At 42.5% G+C, this 23,948-nt stretch overlaps 1 non-coding gene across 1 annotated transcript; it reads left to right on the top strand.

Annotated features, from left to right (window-relative positions):
• Positions 1–683: 683 nt before the first annotated feature.
• LOC126501902 (U6 spliceosomal RNA) lies at positions 684–788 on the top strand. The gene has a single exon (XR_007591831.1). It is a non-coding gene; the product is annotated as a U6 spliceosomal RNA (small nuclear RNA).
• The last annotated feature ends 23,160 nt before the right edge of the window (positions 789–23,948 follow it).

The raw sequence follows: 23,948 nt of genomic DNA, 5'->3' as shown, positions 1-23,948 counted from the left end.
TATTATTATTATTATTATCATCATCATCATCATCATCATCATCATCATCTAAAAAAATCCTGGCAGAAAACAGTGCTGTCCTTGGAGCCCTGGAACATAGAAGCCTTTGCTGTGACCCAGAGTCCAGATACAAAAGAGAAAAGGCAGATCCTTCCAATTCTGTAAAATCACTTCTATTTTTCAGGGCAGGTGCCATAAGTAAAATAGTAAAATCCAGATACAAAAGAAAAAAGGCGGATCCTTCCAATTCTGTAAAATCACTTCTATTTTTCAGGGCAGGTGCCATAAGTAAAATTGCAAGATGTACAGCACACTGGGAAAAATATTTCTAGCTCATTTCACGGGGAGTCAGCTAATCTTCCAAGTGCACAGACCATTTCTAGTCAAAGTGGCCAGTCATTAGTAGAAAATTGGGAAAAGGACATGAACAGAAAGTTCCCAAGGAATAAACTAGATTGTAAACATGAAAAGTTGCTGGGCCGTCCATGTAAAAGAAGCAGCAGCAAATAAAAATTTCCCTGTGGTGCCAGTTTTAATCTGGCAGTTTAGCCAAACCTAAAAGCCCAGAGCAAATCCGTTATAGGACAGGGCTGACCCATTGCCAGAGAAGACTATTAATTCCACGTCTCCTAGGGAAAGCAACCCACCAATATTAAATCAAAATTAAAAGCATGTTCACCCATGTTCACTTCAGCAGTTCATCTCCTACAAGCAGAACGACACAGGGAAGATTAGCACGGCCCCCGTGCAAGGAGGCCATGCAAGTTGGAGCAGCATTCAACATTTGGAAAAATGCATTTCCCCGCTGACCTAGTCATTTGTTTTTAGAATTATATGCTATATGCATTTCATACTTATACATTCATGGATCAGCAGACTTTTATCAGGACTTTTCTACTATAGTAAAAGATTGCAACATCATCTAACATTGTTATTAACTTGAATAAATTAAAACACAGCCACTCTATGGACTATTATACATCTACAATAATAGAAAGAAAGGGAAAAGAAAGAAGAAGCTCTTTGTGTACTAATGTGGAACTATCCAGAAACACGTTTAATATATATGAATATATATAATTTATAAAAGAAAAATATCTTCACAGTTTAGTTTTGCTCTGTCTGGACAAAGAGTCATTATGAGCACAAAAATACTCACGGAAAAGGTTGCCTATGCACAAAAGTCTATGTAATGAATGAGAAATTAATAAAATTGGCTGCTAATATCCCTCTAAAATAAAAGAAATTCTATCTGTGTATATACATGATAGAATGGAAAGCAAGAACTCAAATGAATATTTCTACACTGATGTTCATCACACCACGAACAATAACCCCAAGCTAGGAACATCACAAATGCTCACCAGTAATTAGAGAGATAAATATTACTACATACTTATGAATAGTGTGAATATACATGCGTGTTGAACACAGACACAAACACATACACACAGACACACACACACACACACACATATATATATATACATATATATACACACACATGACTATCATTCAGCCTTGGAAAGTAAGGAAATTCTGATACCATCTTCAGTGAATTTTTGAAGGCATTACGCTAAGTCAAATAAGCAACACATGAAAGACAAATATGACAGGCTTCTATTTATATAATGTGTTAGACAGGTTTCTCCAGAAGAACGAAGGTGATAGAACGAATACATGCAAAGGGGTTTAGTCAGTTGGTTCACATGTTGACTGGGTAATCCAATATTGGCTGGCTGCTAACGGCAGAGGCTGAGAGAAAACTCAGTCGTTCTTTAGTCCCCGAGGCTGGACAGCTCATCAATCCCAATCTAGCACAAAAGATCTGGAAAAGTCTTGAAGAACTCTTGGTCCTTAATCCATTTTTTCAAGGCCAGAGAGGCTAGGTTCTGATGGCTTAAAGGACAGCAACACAGTTGCAGTGGCGAAAAATATGCAGCCACAGTGAGAAGCGAAAGCAGACAGGCAAGTCATCCCTGTTTGTCCCTCAAATCCCACTATGACTGAGCCACCCCCAGACGATGCAACAAGAAGTAGCTTCCCAAGATCCCCCTGAGGTGTGTATCTTAGTTGATTCCAGACCCAATCAAGCAGATACCCAGGGTTTTCCATTACATACAAGGAATCTAGAATAGTCAATTCATAGAGAGAAAATAAGACAGAAAGCACTGGAGGCTGAAAGGGGATGGAAAGTCCGGCTAAGCATCCCGGTCTGGGAAGATGTGGTGATTCTGAAGATGAGGTACAGTGCTGTCTGTACTGCTATGATGTTATGCTTAAAATGGTTCAAATGATTCCTGATGCGCTAGGCATCCTTTTGCTGCTTTGCTTACAAACAAGGCCATAGTGGGTAGTCCACACTGGCCTTAGGATTGAGCTCAGGATTCTCCACTCAGCCCCCCCCCCCCCCCCCCCCCCCCCCCCCCCCCCCCCCCCCCCCCCCCCCCAGTGCTGAGATAACCACCACTATGCCCAGCGGCTATATACAGCATAATACCCAAAGAAACTGGCTGGTAATGAAGGCAGGACTGTAAGCAGAGGATGCAGAACTGGGAGAGACACAACTCAACATATGTCTCTTGAACTATGTAAATATATTATGTAATTACCCAACAAGTCATTTATGAAGAGCCATCTGGACTTCTTCTGGGATCACTTCTGCAATGTGATTTTTTTTCCTCTATGCAAATTTTCTTTTCTTTTTTTTTTTTTTTTTTTTTTTTTTCTTGTCCCAGAGTCTTAAAAAGCACCTAGACCATTGCAAGACTGAGGAGATAAACTTCCACACACTGGAATATTAAGCAGCCATCGCTAAGTGACATGTAAATCTGTGATTCCCTCCCGTCAATCTAGAAAGGTGCAGGTTAGGGCATCCAAGAGACTGTCTCCACCCCGTCTCAGAGGAGCTGGTCTGGCCATGGACTGCACCTACCTGCAGACCCCACCTCCGACAGTAAAGGTGAGCTAGGCCAGTTTTGACCGCTTCACTCAATGCTCCCCTCACGTGCCGAAACAGCCCTTTGCTCATGACTGGTCTTCTCCTCACCCTTTTTTGGGAATTTGCTTTGGTCTTTTGAGACAAGGTCTTGCTATACAGTCTAGGCTTGTGCTAATCACATAGTTATCCTCGGCTTCAGCCTCTAGAGTTCTGGGGTTGCAAGTGTGTGGTCATTAATCCTGCTTTTCATCAGCCTTTGACACATCAGCCCCTCTTTCGTCTGGCTCCCTTTTGCCCACAGGAATCCTTCCCTGCAGAGAAGCAGCAGGAAGCCAAGAGCTTCCGCTGTGTCCCACACAGAGCCTGTCTACCGCTGGCCAGCCTCCGCCTGAGTGATTCCATTACAAAAGAGACAGCCACCATTGACGCACCTGACCCCAGCGTCCCTGTCACCCTTCCTTATGTTTTCCAGAGACTTCTGTTCATCAGTCCTGTTCTGTTTTCTAGAAACAAAAGAAGTAAATACAGTTCCTCTTCAGTATGAGGTGGATTTGTGTAGAGTGTCTACATAGTATGTGGGAGGCGCTGGGTTCCATCTCCAGTACCACACTGACCCAAAGAAGAAAAATCAAGTTCTAGTTTCCATCTTGTAGGGATTCTCTTTCAGGCTTTCCCCTCTTCTCCTGATGAGCCCAACTCTGAAATAAGCTTGACAACCCCCATCCCTAATTCCCCTGTGGGCCCACAGTCTTCCAACATACGAGCCACCTAAGGAGTCTTTCCCCTCCTAGTTGAACTTAGACAGTCCAAGTGTACATATTAATTATTTTATTTAACTTGTTTTGTTTGCTTGCCATCTCATCTTGCTTCCTCTGCAGCTGGGTGAAGACTGCAGACTGACTCTTTCCTCTTCCCAGAATTCTCCTGCTCTCATTGCCCTGCCTCTACTTCCTGCCTGGTCACCCTGCCTCTACTTCCTGCCTGGCTATTGGCCAATCAGAATTTTATTAAAATGAAATTGTCCAGGTACAGATCATTGTCCCACAGTACTTCCCCTTTAAAAACAAAAAGATGGGGGAAGTGCTGTGGGTCAATGGTTTTACTCTGTAAAGATTTGTTTCTTATACTTGTTTAATAAAATGCTGATTAGTCAGTAGCCAGGCAGGAAGTAGAGGCGGGGCAAGGAGAATAAAAGAATTCTGGGAAGAGGAAAGAGTCTGCTGTCATCATCCAGACACAGAGGACGCAAGATGTGATTGCCTCACCAATAAAGGAACCAAGCCACGTGGTTAACACAGACAAGAATAATGGGTTAATGTAAGATGTAAGAATTAATTAATAAGAGGCCTGAGCTACTAGGCCAACCAATTTATGATTAATGTAGACCTCTGTGTGTTTATTTGGGACTAAAAGGCTGTGAGGCCTGGTGGGAGAGAAACATCAGTCAGCAATTGTATTCTGCCACATAGAACTGTCATGAAATGTGTTCCAGATATGATATCAATGGCCTGATGTTACCATTTTAAACAACAAAATTATCGTTTTTAACTTTCATGCTGCTTTCAGTTTTTCTATATAAAACTTATATTTTTATTAAGCTTTTGTTTTTTTTTCTGAAGAGCATAGACTTTTTCTAGTATCTAAGATGTGAAAGATGGCATTTGTATAAAAGATAGATTGGCATTGTTTTGTGTCATTAAGAAAAATAAGTTAGTATTAAGATAATTTTTTAAATGATACATGAGAAGCAAAGTGAACAGCTAGGAGAAATGATAGTTCTATACAGATAATGACAGGTTTATTTTGAACATTTTATATATGCCAGTCATTTGCCCATCCGTATATGTCAATCATTTGTCCCTCTGCCCTCACTCCCTTTTCTTGCTTCCTCTCCTTTCCACCCTCTTTCTTTTCACTGTTGTTGCTGAGACAGGATCTCACTGTACAACCCAGTCTGGACTCAAAGGCACAATTTTTCTGCCTTGGCCTCTTATGTGCTGGGATTGCAGGTGTGCACTGTCACGCCTGATACAATTAAAGCCCAACAATGAAGTTGCCTATTTCCCATGATTGGTCTTCCAAACCATTTTTAATTATCTCCACCAGACAACTCTGCTCTTCATTTACTCCATTAATCTCCTTTTTTAACAGTCAAAGTAGCTTACGAGTCAATGAGATGTCACAGGAAATATTTCATCGTATGAGCAGTGAGACGGGAGGCAGGCCAATGCGGCTTCATCTTTTACAAGTAGATTTTTTTCAAAGTAATTCAAAAATTTTAATTGTGGTTAGAACACATAATATAAAATTTACCACTTGAACCACTGCACATGTATAGTTCAGAAATGTCAAGTGTGTTTACATTGCCCCACAAGCCATCTCCAGAATGTTCTAGGCTTGTAAAACAGTTACTTTTTTCGTGTTAAACAATAATCTCCATTATCCCCTCTCTCGCTCAGCCTTTGTCAGTCACTATTCTATTACAATGAAGTTGGCAACTTTAGATGCTTCACAAAAGCAGAATCATCTCATGTTTGTGGTTTTTACAACTGGCCTCCTCTGGTTAGCGAGTGTTCTTGAGGCTCGTCTGTGCTTTAGCATGCTTCAGGACTTCCTTCCTGGGGGCAAGTCAGAGTCCATTTCATGTGTACAGTGCATTTTGTTCACCTGCTTCTCTGACAGTGGGTAGTTATGTGGCTTCCACTTCTTGGTTATTGAACAAAACGCTCTTGTATTGAGTGTACGTATTTGTTCTGTATTTACATATTTTGCACTTATAAATAACTAGACACTGGGATCCTAAGTTCTTGTCTGTTATTTTCAAAGGAATCTCGACAGAATATTTTAGAGCAGCTGCATTATTATATATTCCTGCTGGCCGGGCACAAGGTTCCAGTTTCCCTGGTCTCCACTCCAACATTGCTATCTTCTGTTTCTTTGGCACTGGTGCTTCTGGCGATGTCTTAGTTAATGTTCTCTTGCTGTGAAGAGACACCATGACCACAGCAACTCTTATAAGGGAAAACATTTCATCGGTGCTTGCTTATGGGTTCAGAGGTTTAGTCCATTATCATCATGGCGGGAAGCATGACGGCATGTAGGCTGACATGGTGCTGGAAAGGTAGCTGAGAGTCCTATATCTGGATCCTCAGGCAGCAGGAAGAGAGTCAATCACTGGGCCTGGCTTGAACATTTAAAACCTCAAAACCCACCTCCAGTGACACAATTCCTCAAACAAGGCCACACCTCCTAATAGTGCCATCTTCTGGTGACCAAACACTCAAATTTATGAGCCTGTTGGAGGTGTTCTTATTCAAACCACCACGGGAGGAGGGTATAAAGGCAGCTTTCTGTGGTTTTGATTTGCATTTCTCTAGCTATTAGTGGTAGTTAACTTTTTTATAGGCTCATTATTCATGTGCATATCTCCTTTGGAAAAGTATCTGTTCAAATCCTTTGTCCATTTTCTTTCTTTCCTCTTTCTTTGGGTGCTGAGGAACGAATCCAGCACCTAGTGCAGGCTGGTTAAGGGCTGTATGAATGGAGTCTGCCCTGCTCTGACTGTACTTTGCATCTTGAGACAGGGTCTCATCAAGCTGTCCAGGGTGGACTCAAACTAAGTTCAAAGGCCAAACATTCTTGGAACTTAGGATCCACCTGCCTCAGCTTCTCCAGTAGCTAGGATGGTGAACACAACCTTTTGACCAGTTTCTAATCCAGTTATTTGAGGGTGCTGCTGTTATGCTGCTGTTATTATTGACTTGTAGGATATCAGATATATGACCTCCAGGTAATTTTTTCTCTTTTTATTCTTTCAATTATCTCCCTCAATGCCCAGAATACTCCTTGAATATAACACAAAAATGCAGATAACAAACAAAAAATTAGACCAGAGGTGTCTTTCCCCCCAAAAAAAACATCTGTCTGGCCATCAATATATACATAACATCTATCAGTCTTCAATTTGTGTTCGCTCCAGCTCTTTGTTTTCATCTCTCTTTGTCTCTGTCTCTCTGTCTGTCTGTCTGTCTGTCTGTCTCTCTCTCTCTCTCTCTCTCTCTCTCTCACACACACACACACACACACACACACACACATGGGTGCACACACACACTCTCACAAGCTCACAATGCATACGCACTTTATATCACCATGGCTTTAAATCCGATAGCCTCTGAAGGACTACTTGATTTGAACTTCCTTTCCTTGGTGCTATCTGTTGAGAAGTTGACATTCTTTCCCACCAGCTTTGGAGAACTTGGTCAGAGGTATCTTCTCCTAATCCCTTGTGCCCATCCAAGCATCCGAAGAGATCTGTCATCCACTCAGAGACATAAAACTGCTCACATTGTCTGCAGTGCAACAGCTGTGTGTGTGTCTCCTCGCTCTGAGTACTAAACATGCTCTTATGTTACTGGTATCAAAAGACACATTCATTTAATATTGAGATTTATGATTCGGTTAGAAAAACAACACAATGAGTTTTTGGATCATTTTAAACTTTTTCTCTTCGAGCATTGGCTGCAGGAGGCTTTCATTAGCATTTAAATCAATGTGTGTTAAAAGTCTATTCTGAAATGAATTATGTCTCTTCTGACATTTACTTAAATTTATGAAACATACCAAAATATGTAGCTTCAGCAACAACTGTTATATTCCAGTTACGAATTATGATAAGCGTTTGTTGCTACATTAGTCAGGGTTCTCTAAAGGCACAGGACTGACAGAATGAATATGTATATTAAAAAGGGACTTTATCAGACTGACTTACAGGCTGTGGTCCAACAATGGCTGCCTCACGCTGGTGATGCCTAGAATACTGTAGTTGCTTAGTCCCTGAGGCTGCAAGTCTCAGCCGTCCTGAGATGGTGCGGAAGGCCTGGAGGATTCCTGCAGAGCTGTTGGTCTTCAGTTTATGTTGAGATCCCAAAGGACTTAGTCTTAATATCGGTGAGTGAATGCCGCAGCAGCAGGACAAATGGACTTGCCAGAGAGAGCGATGGCAAACGGGCAAAAAATAAAAGCAGTTTCATTCTTCCATATCATTTTACATGAACTGCCACCAGAAGGTACAGTTCGAATGGGTCTTCCTGCTTCAAACATCTGATAAATCATCCCTCGACAGACTGTCCAGCAACTTGGGGTTTAGTTGATTCCAGACGCAGTCAGTTGACGACCAAGATTAGCTGTCACTTCGACCATCATTGAAACAGATACGATTGCGCAAAGTCTTCACCAGAGCCTTCACACTACAAAGCTTCAGGCTGCCACTCCTCGGCTCCCCCCCCCCCCCCCCCCCCCCCGCTAGGGGACCCTTCTACCCCATCAAGGAAGTTCCTGAAGATTTCAGTCCTCATTATCACATCTGCATAACCCAGCTATGCAAATGGAAATGTGGAAAACTCTCATTTGTAGATTCTGTATTTGTCAATGTGTATACGACCATAGCTAAGATTGATTTGTAATCCTACATCAACTCTTGAAGCGATTCATAGACACTACACAGGCATAGGGAGGTGAAATTTGGGTTCTCCAGCACACAGCTTCTCAGATGAAGTAAACGAAGGTGATGCTCTACATTTTGTCAGCTCGCATCCTATAAATAGTGCCTCTCTCAGGAACTAGTGTTTTTAATCATCTTTGTATCTATCTATCAACTCTCATCTACCCGTAAATCTCTCTCTCTCTCTCTCTCTCTCTCTCTCTCTCTCTCTCTCTCTCTCTGTGTGTGTGTGTGTGTGTGTGTGTGTGTGTGTGTGTGTGTGTGTGTGTTGGTGGTTTCATTGTTTGGCCCCAAGGAAAGTGCTGAAGGAACCAAGCAAGGAGACTGTATCCTATCTCCTGGAGAACATATGGGCATTTGCTGCTTTTCTCGCTGTTTTGACCAAAGACCTGAGGAGAAGCAGCTTAAGGAAGGTTTATCCTGACGTGCAGTTTAAGAAGGACTACAGCTCATCACAGTGGAGAAGGCATGGCAGTAGCTACCAGCTACCAAAGTCAGGAAACAAGCAGTAGACAGAAGTGAGGGTGGGCTATAACCACCAGAAGGCCTGCCTCCAATAACCCAGTTTCTTCAGTGAGGGTCTACCTTCTCAAGGTCTTAGAGCCTTTCAAAACAGCCTGCTGGGAAGCCCAGGGGGAAGTTTCTGCATGAGCTATGGTGCAGTTAGAGCCAGCTCTGTTAGCATACCAATCTCGTGCATGAGAGTCCTTCCTTATCACATAGGGCATATGTCACCAGTAGAAGTAAAATCTGCAGGTAGAGCTGAAAACACAAACACAAACAACAAAACCCCTGAATATGAAGACTACAGTGGTGAGAGCAAATGTAGGCCCCAAGTCTCCCAGCCTCCGGGAAGTTTGATGGCTGTGAGCCAACACTCTGCTTTGAAGGTCCCTGACTTGCTGGACTACAGCCCTGATCTAAATGAATGCCTGCCTCCTGGTCAGAGCTGTGCTCCTGATTTTTACCATCCAGGATACACTTTCTAAAGCAGGTAGAATGTTGTAAAGCCTTTCATGCTGTTTGTATGACCCATACAGGACGTCTGCCTGTGTAGCGCTGCTCCATTGACTGTCTAGACGAATAGTCTGTTCCAACCTTGCTCTGAATTTAAGTCACACGTCTCTGTTTTGTGACCAACATTTTTATTAGCACTCCAGAGTCTCATATATGCTGCACAAGCTCAACTACTGTTTTCTTTCTTTCCTTTTTTTAATTAATTAATTAATTAATTAATTATTAAAGATTTCTGTCTCTTCCCTGCCACCGCCTCCCATTTCCCTCCCTCTCTCCCAATCAAGTTCCCCTCCCTCGTCAGCTCAAAGAGCAATCAGGGTTCCCTGCCCTGTGGGAAGTCCAAGGACCACCCACCTCCATCCAGGTCTAGTAAGGTGAGCATCCAAACTGCCTAGGCTCCCACAAAGCCAGTACGCGCAGTAGGATCAAAACCCCATTGCCATTGTTCTTGGGGTCTCAGTAGTCCTCATTGCCCGCTATGTTCAGCGAGTCCGGTTTTATCCCAGGTTTTTTCAGACCCAGGCCAGCTGGCCTTGGTGAGTTCCCGATAGAACATCCCCACTGTCTCAGTGTGTGGGTGCACCCCTCGCGGTCCTGAGTTCCTTGCTCATGCTCTCTCTCCTTCTGCTCCTGATTTGGACCTTGAGATTTCTCTCTCCTTCTTTCTTTCTTTCTTTCTTTCTTTCTTTCTTTCTTTCTTTCTTTCTTTCTTTCTTTCTTCTTTCCCTTATTTTGAGATAAGGTCATGCTGTTTGGCTCAGGGTGGCCTCAATCATATAAATCATATAATCTCCCTGCTTCAGCTCCCTCAGTCACAGGATCTCAGATGTGAACCACAACACTGAGCTTAACCCACTTTCTGACTCTGTTTATCTTGGACACACAACTCCTCTCTGCAGCTGAGATAAATGACAATCATGAGAGCAAGCATTTGTCAAAGGCTTGCTGAGTATACGGTTACCCATCCGGTTTCCCTATAACCCAGTCTCTCAGCCAACCCACTCATCTTTGCAGATGTCTTGAGCAAGACTCACCTATTTTATAGGAAAAAAATTGATTTTCTAATATATTTATTAAAAAGAATATATATAAGAAAAAACCCTACATATGTTTTCCCCTTGCTCCTTCTCCTAGGGGATGACGTCGTCATAGTTCCATTAATACCTGAACTGCACTTTATTTTACAAAGGCACTCAGGTACTCACATAGATAAACAGAGATAAGAAAATAAAAAGATTCTCCGTTATTGGTCCAAATTTCTATGATAATGATATAAATCTCAAGTGTGTATTTTTAATGTCTTAAACAACAGTGCGTGAAAGAGTTAACTCATTTTCGCCAAGGTCTCCCTGAATGTCAGTCAAAAATCTGGGTGTGGAGCCTGTATTTCAGGAAGCAACTTAAATCCTGATATTTAATCAATGAGGTACTTTGTTTACTTAAGCATTCCTCTCAATATCTGTATCCCAAGCCCCACAGAATGGGATCAACACGGTCTGAGAAATTAGGAAGAAAACCTGATTCAAGGCTAGATAAGTTCCAGGTTCTAACACAGGGAGAATAAAGTTAAATCCATCTGGGCACAGTAAATGATGACATAAAAATATCTTCTGTTAAGGTTTCCTCTGCCCGACTGCTGTAGGAATTTGTATTCAATAGTACAGGAGATGTCCTCCCATGAGGGAGATTCCTTAACCCACATTCGTTCATATTCTCATGATAGGAGCGTCTCTGAGAATTTGCTATAACAGATTTGACTTGTACTTTCATGAGATACCATCACTCATCTGAAAGGGTCGAAGGGGGCAATAGGTGGTGAGTTCTATGTGAGAGGGAAACTCCTCCCCCCTCCCTCCCTCCCTCCCTCCCTCCCTTCCTTCCTTCCTTCCTTCCTTGATCATCTGTGCCTTCATTGATTGTAATATTGGTTGCAGATGGCTTGCCTCCACTGAAATTGCTGGCTGTGGAGTGATCAGTGTTGATTGTTGAAGGTTGGGATGAGTTGAAAATATATGGGTTTTATTGTTTGTTTTGTTTTGGTTTGGTTTGGTTTGGTTTTCCATGCAGTAAACCCCTTTATCTTTACATCTTTACATGCAGGCATTCATCCCAAAGAATCATTGGCCTGGTTTGAAGCCCCATGGTCTCTGCTACACCATTTAATCTGGGCCCTCCCTGGGAATATTCCTGGATATCCCATTGCTGCCCCGTGTGATGGAGATCCTGCCGCCCTGGGTCCACAGGACTGATCCCCACCCCCACGCTCCAGCAGATCACAGATGGGGTGGATGTTGGGAAGGGCCAACACATAACCCTGGTTCTGAGCCTGGGTAGTTGCAGGGTTGGTCAGCCTGTTAGCTCTCTCCACCACCAGGGTGAGTGCTCCACCATGGCCCTGGTTAGTTCACCTCTTGCAGCAAGCAGCAAGGGGCAGGGCCAATTCTACTTTCCTGACCTCGGGGTCAGGTCTCTCACACCCCTACCTTCAGTGCCAGCTCTCCTTTGCTGCCCAGGCAAGGTGCAGGGTCCTCTTCCCCAAGTGATGCAGCTGCTAGGGGGGAGGGTCAGCTTGCTTGTCTGTCATAGGAGGTGAGGGACAGGGGGTAAGGGAGGCACCTCTCCCCCACCCACACCACTGTATGACAGACTGGGGATAGCTTTCCCATGCTCACAACCTCAGGGCTGGCTCACCCATGCCATTAGTTTTCTTAGTGGAAGGGCAGAAAGAGTGCCCCCTTGTTTCTACAGCTCCCTCTGGGTTAACATTGGATGACGATATAATCTATCCAGCTTCCAAAAGAGTGTCATGATAGCACCAGGCTTTCTCAGCACGTTTAAGTTCTCGGCCCTTACAGACAGGTCCACCTCAGCCACTATCAAGGCTTTGGGAAGATGCTGTAGAGGCTCAGATGCCTTGCTTTGCTCTTTCTACCCATGCCACTTGCCATGTTCCTGGCTTCTTGTGTTCCTAGAACTTTTCCCCAGTCCTTCATCACTGACTTTGAGCTCCAGGGTCTAGCTCACTTGTCTATGAAAAACACCTGATTCCCCCTATTCCCTGAAAAACTCCATGGACTTTCTCACTAGTGGGTTCAGGATTGACTCAACCTGTGCTGGTGAAATTCCAGCCGGGGTTACTCCTGTCTAGCCTTAATACAGAAGTTCTAGAGAGCAGTCACCTAATGTGGAACTCTGGTCAAAGACTCACAGAACTCTACCCGTCCCATATGTCACATCCACAGTATCCCAGATCAGACTGCCAGGTGCCACAATGACTTCTCCTTTCCATCAATGCTTTAGAGAGTCCTCAGAGGCCCCATCTACAATTGTTTTAGAGAGAGCCTTAGGGATATCCCTGGTTTTCATTCTAATTCAATTTTTCTGTAGTCTTTGTCAGGGACCAGGGTTGAGGCAAGGGCTGTCTGTAAGTCTCCAGAAAAAATATGATGTCCTATTAACAATACAGTCTAAACAATTCTTGCTCCCAAAGTTTTATGTTTTTCATTAACCTTGTTAATCCTAGCTTCTTCTTAAGTAAGATACTCAAGTTTTTCATTCTGGAATTTCCTCTTGATTCATTTGCTTATTTGTTCATTCATCTTTTTTTCTTTCTAAAATTTGAATAATGTCTATGAATCAGGTACTGAAAGAAGAGTTCAATAATAAGAGTAGGGAATGAACACTATACTAGGAACCAGCACATGCTAGAGTCAAGACTTTATGACAAGTTTTAAGCAAATATTACTTCAAAATAAAGTGCAATTATTTTTGTAATTATCATGAGTAATGTATCTTATATAATTGCATTCCCTGTACACAAGTTAATCATATTCACAATCTAATTGAATTAGAAGTTACACTGCATGTCGCTTGATTACCAGGTAAGAGGGAAGACATTTATACACAGGTCTTCATATAGACAAATGTGTATTCTGATACTTCCCAATTATGTCCACATGTCTATAAACACATGCATACGTGTTGATCCTAATAGTTACAAAGTAACCAAACTATTTTAGTTAATGTAAATATAGAGAATTATGAACTTGCGAATATGTGGTGCCCTTTGAAGGTAATGCATGGCCTTGGTTAGTCACTAAAGTGACTTAGTTAATCACATGCTATCGGATAAATGACTCAAGTTCCAGGTGTTCAACAGAAGGGACCTGTGAGCAATCAGAAATTTGGGGTGACTATCTTGAAGATTTTTTGTGGCACACCAAGGCATTTTATTGATAATTTTAGTCTCATTTTTCTGTACTTGGAACTCATCAGCTAGGAAGAGAATTGTGCATATATGATTATTATAAATTATATCGATAAGCTATGTGTATACTTGATGGCTTTTTATTATTGCTGTCATTTGTTTTATTTTAAAGTACACTCACAGGCTACACGGCTATAACTAAAACGAATTATTAACTTACATTAATGACATTGTAACTCCTAGTCAAAGACAATCCTTGCGTTTTCTGACCCCATTTGTTTGTCTGTCTCCAGGGCGTGCTCCTTTTCTTGATGTCAACAATAACAAATTGAAATGTTTTTCCCCCAAACACATCATTTAAAGTCTCAACCTATAGCCAGAATTGGAAATAGACATACATGCTCTGTGAATCACATTTATGGCAATTTCATAACTTCCATAACCTACTGAACTTAATATTTCATGAAACATAATTTTATATTTCGTAGAATAAATAGTGAAATTTTGAAGGCAGTCTTTATGGAAATGAATTAAACATAATTTGACAGAAATACAACTTTCTCAAAAAGGTTCTTACAGGAAATGTATCTTTAACAAGATTTTTAGATTGGCAATTGTCGTCAAGGTAAAGAACATGCTGAAAGCGTCATATGTTTCATAATGAAAACCATTTCCTCTTCCATTTCACCACAACCCCCATACGCTGTTTCTCATGATGTCTCCTGGCATCCAACTCCACATTCCTCTTTTCATTTTTGTAGGGCTGAGGATTGACCCCAGAGCCTTGAGAATACTAAGCAAGTAATCTGCGGCTGAGTGACATGGCCAGCCCTTGCAGTCACACTTCTAAAGAACATACGTTCTATGTGGTTTCTTAATTTATCAATCTTTGTCATCACCTGTTGACATCCTGATACAGTGGATCACCACACAGCGGCCTTAGGTCAGGATGACCTTTGCCTTTTGACTACGCATTTCTCTAGGAACATGATTTATGTTATTTTGTTGAGTAAATATTGATCACTTCTGAGTCAGGATTTATGTTTACTTTCTCAGACTGCATCTTGGTTCCTTTTTAAGGTGATAATAATTGCGTTAGGTTTTTGCAATCTAATTTTTTATTAGAATGCCATACGTGAGAACTGTACTAACAATACTCTCATTACAGATGGTTGTGAACCACCATGTGGGTTGCTGGGAATTGAACACCTTTAATCCCAGCACTTGGGAAGTAGAGGCAGGTGGATCTCTGTGAGTTTGAGATCAGCTTAGTCTACAGTGTGAGTTCCAGGACAAGCTCCAAAGCTGCCCAGAGAAACCCTGTCTTGGGGCGGGGTGGGGGAGGAAGAAAGACAAAGCTCTCTCTAGCTCCCTTACTTTAATCAGTGTTACTTGGTATACTATCTATGTTAAAGACTCTGTGCAGGACAGGGCCTGTACCTTCCAGTAGAGTAGAAGACAAAGAAGCAAAGGATTATGCCCCCTGGCCTTTCAAAGATCCTATGTTCTATTTTCTAAAATTACTGTTAGAAAGATGCCAACACTTCAAAAACAGATGCCCCTGACTCTGTTACTCTAATCCTGTCACTCTGTGATCCTGGGGTTGCTCAGGGTTTGTAGACCACTTATGACACCTTTTAGCTCAGCATGGGCTCATTTCTAGCAATAACTGCATGATATGAACTGGTAGGGTCTGAGCTGGCAAAGAATCAGAAATTCTGTAGCCCAGCACTTGTTTTATTAAGAAATAGAGAACTGTGGTCCCTCAGAACACATTGGGGATGGGTTTCAGAATCCTCTTTCCCATGGATTCACATAGATTCTGATATCCAGATACACTCACATTTTTCTTTATAACACATGGCATGGTATTTGTATATAGCTTATGCACAATCTACTGAATACTCTGTTTTCTCTGGATTGTAATACTTACTATTTAAATAATAAGTAGCCTGTATACTATATGATTTAAGAACAATAACAAGAAGTTGAGCACGTTGGTACACACCTTTAATCAATCCCAGTGCTCGGAGGCAGAGATGGGTGGATCTCTGAGTTCGAGACCAGCCTGGTCTACAGATTGAGTTCCAGGAGAGCCAGCTCTCTGCAGAGAAACCCTGTCTTGGAAAGCAAAAACAAGAAGACAAAAGAGAACGAAGAGGAGGAGGAGGAGGAGGAGGAGGAGGAGGAGGAGGAGGAGGAGGAGGAGGAGGAGGAGGAAAAGGAGGAGGAGGAGGAGGAGGAGGAGGAGGAGGAAAAGGAGGAGGAGGAGGAGGAGGAAGAGGAATTCATCTGCATGCAGTCATCACTGAAAGGATGAAAAAGAAAGGCGAAATGGGTACCTTTCAGCAGACCCTGCCAAGATATGCCAGTAAGCAAACATGCCTCGTGCAACAGAGTTAGTGCAAGAGGTTTAATGGAGGGAGGAGGAAAGGGGAAAGTAAAAAGCCATGTCGGAGTGGGGACCTGAGGGAGGGAGGCAGGCAGACAGAGAGACAGGGAAGAAACAAGAAGAGAGGCAAGAGAGGAGCAAGAAGCAAGAGAGGAAGGAAGAGGCAAAGAAAGCGAGCTGTTACTGCGTGCAGTAAGGGGTGCACAGGCCCCTGGTGGAAAGGCACCTGGCAACAAGTGATGACGTGACTGCTTTTGCGGCAGAGGCGGGCTGATGCTGTGGTGGGAACTAACAATCACTGGTCATGTTTCCCCAATAGTTCAGCTGAATCTGTTGATGTAAAATCCTAGAATATAGAATCAACTGCACATCTTTTAGTCTAAACAGATGTGGTGGGCACCTTTCCCAAACACTGACAAGAATGGTCCCTGGTTTACCTGGGATGCCCTGAGCATCTACTTCCAGGCTTTCCAAGGTGAGCTTAAGATTTCTATCTTCTGGGTATTCCTGAGGGGAGGCTATTTGAGATGACTCTCAGAAATAGAGATCTGAAAACTAGAGCACACTGACAGTGACTACCCAAGCGGCTGTCTCCAGCCCTCTGGGCGACACAGAAGGCAACATACAGCAGGTTTATCTTGACGGGGGGAGGGGGGGGGACCTGCCAGGCCCGGGAAAGATCTCATTATAACAAATTGATCACACAACAGAGACCCTTCTCTGCAGGACGAACCCGAAGTTCCTTTTACAAAAGAGAGGAGCGGAGCGGAGGGAAATTTGCAAACCCTGAAATGTCTCAGAAAGGAGTGCACCCAGCAAAAGATTTTGCAGTACTTGCGTTTTAGAAATAATGGGATTCTCAAAGGCGGCCCATAATAGAAACCACTCAACAATGGGGTTGTCCAGCTCCCCAGGGCTTAGCCTGATTGGGCTGAACAATTTAACTCACAAGTCCCTCTTTGCAACTCAGCGAAAACCAGAGGCATTTGTCTTGAGGGCTGCAGGAAGGACATGAGGAGACAGTCTGTGTGGCTGCCCTTTCCAGATAGTTCAGCTATGTGGCATTCAGCCCAGCCTCATTTCACAAATGGTGTCCTCGGACACATCCTAAGCCGAGGAAGCCAGCTGTTTACTTTTTGTATCTCCTTCTGATTACAGCAGGCCGACGTGAAATGGTTGGAGGGATATTACTAATTTAAAAACTTTCCACTTGAGAATCCCCCAAAGCCTCCATTTCCTATCTTGAGGCCCCCAAACACCCCACAAGTGACTCTGAACTGAGGCTGCTGGCTGCAGCAGAGAAATTTCAGGACGTGTCTCTCTGAGCACAGGAGGCCCAGAAAGCATTGCACCTGTAAATAGGTTAATGAGCCTCGGAATTGCCTGGGGTTGTCAAGACCAACTGTTGAGAATTCCTGTCGAGTTAAGGAGGATGTGAATCTGGCCGGAGCTAATACCATTTACCCCTGCTTTCTGACTGCCTGTTCTAGGGTTTTGAGGTGCACTTAGGGGTTCGTTGTTGGTTTTGGATATTTTTTAACCCTTTATCTAGACTGTAGGGTGGTAGCCGGATTGTGAGGGTGGCTGAGAGTGTCATTTAAAAAAGCTTTTTTTTTTTTTTTCTGTAAGCAGAGCCCCTGGTGTTTGTCTGACCCTGGCATTGAGGTAGCGTGAGTTTTGGAAAATGCATCATATTCAATTCAATTTCAAGTTCCAGGAAAGCAAGGGATCAGCTTATAGTCTCAGAAGGAGGCCGTGCTGGCCACTTGAAGTATCCCATTTGGGCATTAAACAGCCACGAAACAACAGCCTGTCCCCGTTCACTAAATGCACTGGTTAGGATGACCTGGGGAGACACAGTCAGTGGACTTTAGTATCCATGGCCCCTCAGACAGAAGTATGTAGTGCAGAAAGAAAGATCATGGTGTAGTGAGGACCACACTTCTCCACCATCAAAGAATATATCCACATAACCAAGACCAGGACTGGAATCCTCTCACCCATTCTTCCAGTCTAGACCCTCACGAGTAGCCACTTCCCACACCCGAGATTCTAGTGTTTGTCGAACTCCACACAAAACGGAAGAGTGCAGTATATATTCTTTTGCATCTGCCTTTTTTTTTTTCAACTTGATGAAAGTTTTTGTTTGCTTGTCTGTTTTTAACAAATTTAACTTCTTAGAAGTCTTTAGGTCGCCATCATGTTGATGAGGAAACGGTTGATCTGTCAATGGCTGGCTTTCTCCAAAATGTCTCAAGTAAAGATGTTCCCTTATGGAAATAAATGTATACCCAGCTACATTATCCACCGCAGGTGTTAAGGAGGCATGCTCAGTTCTAACACAGGAAACAGGAAGTTCTACCAAGCCTTCTCTGAAAGAGGGAAATAAAGTCACCTTGGTAGCCATGAAAGAAAGTTAAATGGCAGTTGGGAAATATTTCTCATTGAGTTGAAGCATAAAAATGAGGATTTGCATTGAAGGAAATGAGATTTACTAATGGGATGCAACTATCTCTGAAACATTGTGCAGTCACCAGTATTGCGTTGTCTTTCTAACCTCAACTAGCATATTCCTGACAAACAGTTCACTATAGATGATATCTTATTTCCTGCAGTGTATAGCTGGCTTTATCTGACCAGCGACTTCCTTAGCCTCTGGTCAAGGAAAGATCAAATATGATGATGATGATGATGATGACAGTAATAATAGCAGCAGCAGCTTTCATGCAAACTGAATTAAAACTGTACAGTTTCATCACTAACTGTAATGATTTAGAACACTCATAGGCATAAGTTTTAGTTGCAAAATAACGGAATGCTTTGGCCATATGCAGAAATATTTAGGAGACTGCTTTGCTTGTCCAATCATGGGCGCCTGACCAACATATGCAATTGCAGGTTCCTATGACCATGCATCAAGCCAAGTGACTCAAACACCTGTTCAAAAAAATTTCATAATCAAATACAAATGATTTTATTAACCCCAGAGTTTTCTTTCAGAGTTTCCTGCCAGCAAAGAAAAGGGAATTTTTTTGTCATTCATTTTTTTCAGCAAACCATATTTCCTTAATAAGGATGATCCCTCCCAGTCTAAACATTTTTTTTTCTTTGAAAATGTGAAACCCTGCAATTAATTCATTCTTCCTTCTTGGAAGAAGGAGCATTGGCTGAGCTGAAAATCCAAGGGCATTCCTTACCGAGAAGTCTGTGCTGGGAGAACAGATGTGTTGTCTGCTGGGAAGAACCACTGATGGGACAAGGATAGGAGGGATTTGAAGAGGAAAAAAAACACATGTGTACACATCTGAGGATTTCAAAGCCAGACTTGATCACATAAAATAAACAATTTATCAAAAAGAGAGATGAACTCTAATACACCTATAGTTGAGGACTAAACAATCCTCATTCACCAATAGACAGGTCATTCAGACAAAAGCAATGATCACAGAAACATCAAAGTTAACAAAAAAGCCTGACAGACATTCATAAACCATCATACCCAGAAGAGGTGGGCCATATATTATCTTACCAGACCACAGAGTATTCTCCAGAGTGGGTAGGCTATTTGTTATGCTGAAGAACACAGCTAACTAATCAAAATTTGAAATAAAAGCATAGCTTTCTATAACACAATAGCATAAAACTAGAAAACAATAAGAACTTTAAAACTACAAAAGACACAAAAAATAGACAATGTTTTCCTGAAGGAGACAAGAGAAATAAAATTGAAAACAACAATGTATCAAAAACCCATGAGCTATTAGCAAAGCAGTAATAAAAGGATCTTCATAGCATTGTCTACCTACATAAAAAATATTTTAGCTAATTACCCGATAATGAGATTCAGGGAACTGGAAAAGCGACATCAGGGGGATAAAGACAGGAATAAATTTATAGACACACACAGCCTGCTGAAATTTAGCCAGGAGAACATAGAAAATCATGCCAGATCAATAACAGAACAGAGTAAATCAGCAATAAAGATCAATAACAGATAATGAAGTGACTCAGCAATGAATATCAACAATGGAATAGAGTGAATCAGGAATATAAATGTCTCTAAACATTTATAGGAACAAATTTTTGAAGAACATAGTTGCAAATATTTTCAGCAGATCAAATCCAAAAGCATGTGTACATACCATGATCTGTATGGGAATCAGTAGGTGTTCGACATCCGATCATCAGAATGGTAAATATAAAATATGATCACAATAGACACAACAAAGCATTTGATAAAAGCCAACAATATTTTATGATAAAATATCTAAAAATTAATTTGGAAGGAACACACTTTAATACAATAAAGGCTACATAAGGAAAACCCACAGCCAGTGTCATACTAGAAGACTAATGGCTAGAATAATTTCCATTAAAACCAGGAACAAAACTAGAATGTCAACTTTCATAGCTTTTATTCAAAAAGAAGAAATCAACAATATCCGAATAGCCAAGTAGGAGGCCAAGTTTTTCCTGCTTTCAGATGACGTGGTTTTACAGATTTAAAACCCAAAGGGCTCCATCACCAAGCAGCCGGAACTGATAAACAAATTTAACAAGGTTGCAATATACAAAACCAACATATAAAAATCAGAACTTTTTAAATATATCAAGAACAAAGCTGATCAGAAAGAGATTATAAATGCAATTCCAACCACAATATAAAAAAAAACTATGAAATATTTAAATTGGTAAAGGAATTATTTGTTTCTACAATGAAAATTGTAAAGATTGCCTAACCTCGAGATTAATATCACCACACAGAGTGGAAAGACAACTCACACTCGTGGGTTGGAAGTGTTAGTGTCGTGAACTACTCATGCTACACAAAGCAGTCTTGAGACCCGATCTAATCCTGCCAAACTATCAATAACATTCCCAAACCTTGTAGGAAAAACCCAAAGCATGCCAAATAACCAAATAACTCCAAGCAAAAAGAATAAATTTGGAGGCATTCAAGATATGCTCCAAAACAATATAGTAAGAATTGACTGTATAACGCTGAAATAAAAGCAGCCACAAGTGCACAAGTCAATGGAGCCAGACTAGAGAACTTAGAAAACACCCAGGTATTTATAGTCAACTGATGCTCAACAAAGGTAGAAAGATGGTACATCAAACCTGCTCTTGATAAATAATGCCAGGAAAAATTAATATCCATACACACAGAAAGAACTTGTCAAGATTCCCATCTCTCGTGTGGTTAAAGGCAACACAAAATGAATCAAAGACTTAAATGTGGGACCAAACTATGCAACAACTAGGATATATAAGTATTTGAAGCTGTTCATCTGGGCAAAGATCAGACACTTTTGGACATTACCCAAAAGCAGAAAAAAAAAAGTAAAACCACAGATGAGATAACATGAAACAATCAAGCAGTCATCAAAGGATTGAAGAAGCAAATTACAGATTGAGTAAATTATCCGTGGACCCTTCATCACACAGGGGATGTGTTATGAAGATACTCAGAAAAGGGGGGGGGGGACAAAGACATTGATTGCCAAATGAGCAAGATACCCAGATATGAATAAATCTTCTAAAAAGAAGATAAAAGAGTGGGCAAAAGAGCACGTGAAAAAATGTTCAACATCGCTATGGGGAGATGCAAGTCAGAATCACAATGTCATCTTACTCCAGTTTGAAGGACTAACACCAAAAGACCGTGCCTAATCTCAGGAGGCTGAAACAGGAGGACCACAAGTTTGAGCCACATTTGTTGAGGGCTTCATGGTGAGCCCATGTCTCACACAAATACTTAAGAGGGACAGGTGAGCAGCTACAGCTGAGACCTCTGCCTCTCTAGTCAGTGGTGTCCGGACACAACTCAGCATAGATTTTGAACCTTTCATCAACATCAGCGAGCGGAATCTAAATGAACCTGCAGAAAGCTTGACCGGGCAGGAGCAGGATATGCCATCTGTACAACATGTCCCTAGACAGACCACATCCTGAGTCACAGAACAAGCTAACCAATTTGAAGTAACAGCAATGAAGTCTGTGAATGAGAGTGGACGCGCAGCAGGTTTGCTGCCAGGACGGCTGGTGGCACTAACGGGATCCGGTACAGCCTAGCCTCAGGTGCCACTGCCCAGTCGGCTATGGTACATAACGTTCCCTCGCCAAACTATCTTGTTTCATTTGGAAAGACAGTACAATCCTCGCATAGCCCTAACAAGTTTCCCTGCCGGCTGTAGAATTATTCAAACAACCTTTTCACGCCCACAGAAGGGGACAGGAAGAACATGTCCTGCTTTCTCTGCCACCAACCTACCCACCATTTGGATAGTAGCAAAGGAGAAATGGGATTTCACTAAGCAACTCATTCTAGCCTTGAACTCATGGTCCTGCTGCCCCAGCCTCTCCAGGGCTGGCAATACAGGTGACTGACACTGTGCCTGGCTATATCCTGCCCTCTTGACACTGAAACCCCTGCCTCCCATAACCCATCATTATTTATTTTGTTCTGAAGTGCAGTTCCTCCAGGCCCTGTACCCACGAGTATAAGTAGTTAGGAAACACCCATCATTCTTACCTGCCATTGTCAAGGGGGGCATATTTGGCCATCCCTGGAACTATATTCACCAGTGAGGTGAGTGGGAGAGAACGATGGGATGAAATCAAATGGGCTGTTGACAGCAGAAAGTCCTCCTAGCGTGTTCTTCTCAGTAAGCACTAGGCAATGGGCATCTCTCGGGACAATTGGTATAAACATCTAAAGAGCGGCAGGGGAGAACCTGCCACAGGAAGCAGAAGTGGGCGTGGGACGACCCACTGTTACACCAAGGCTGCCCCCCACCCCCACTGCATACACACAGCCCACCAGGTGTTAAGCCTGAATGTGAGAAACTTCTATGCTTTGAGTTTTGTCCTCACACGGTAAGGAGCATTGATGATGTCTACTGCACATCCAAAGAAGAACTGATTGGTACCAAAATCCCAATGAAGGGGGAAGTGGTACCCACTAACAGCATATCCTATGGCCAGAATCAAGAGTCTCAGTTGGTGCTGCCCTGGTCTGCAAAGGGAGGGGCAAAGTGAGTCCTGAGGATGAAACAGTTTTAAGCAACAGGGGAAAAAAAAATCAAAGAAAATTCCAAAGAAATAAGATGAAAGGAAAGCAATCCCCAAAGATTGACGTGGTCTCTCTGTGAACCAGCTGAGCAGGGCAAGCTTCCTGTGTACACTGAACAGGGGCGGGGCCAGTGCGGTCAAGCTACACCTATCTGCTGGAACACAAAAAGCTGAAGGGCCCGTGAAGGAAATCAAGGACACAGGATCTCTTGCAACTCAAGTAGCAAAGGTCTGTGTTGCTCTCTATCCCCCTGATTTAAAAATAAACAAAACAAAAACAAAAATGAAAAAAGCAAAAACAAAAACTTTCACCACCCAGAAACCAAACAGCATGTTTCTAAATGTATGGGTGGAAAAACACACACACACACACACACACACACAAAGAAAATATGAAGCACACAACACATGAGCAGAGATGAGAAGTGAGAGGGTAGGAGGAGCAGAAGATGAGGGATAGCTGACGGTGATGGATGAGACAGGAGGGCCGTCAGAAACAACCTGGAGGAACCTGTGCACACACGAGTTCCGGTATGTAGTTTTCACCATGGGAGGCCACCGTGGGAAGCAGAGGCAAGGCTGAGAGTTCTGAGAGGAAGCGTTCGTAGGTGGAAGACAGAAATAGAAAGAAAAACTAGAGGGGTTGCTAAGCAGAAAGAGACTAGACCAGAGGAGGGAGGTGGAGGTCTTGGGCAGCTGTGTGATGCCGAGCTGGGCCCTGTTCCTGCTACCCAGTCTCCCCTGCTTTCTTGCTGGTGAGTGGGCATTGCAAGTTTAACAATGCAAGGAAAGTTCTATGTATAACTGGCCCACA

Source organism: Alexandromys fortis, unplaced genomic scaffold (assembly GCF_014885135.2).
Source record: "Alexandromys fortis isolate MF-2015 unplaced genomic scaffold, M_Fortis_MF-2015_v1.1 scaffold_5, whole genome shotgun sequence".
Lineage (NCBI taxonomy): Eukaryota > Metazoa > Chordata > Mammalia > Rodentia > Cricetidae > Alexandromys > Alexandromys fortis.
This window is presented reverse-complemented; position numbering and strand designations above follow the sequence as displayed.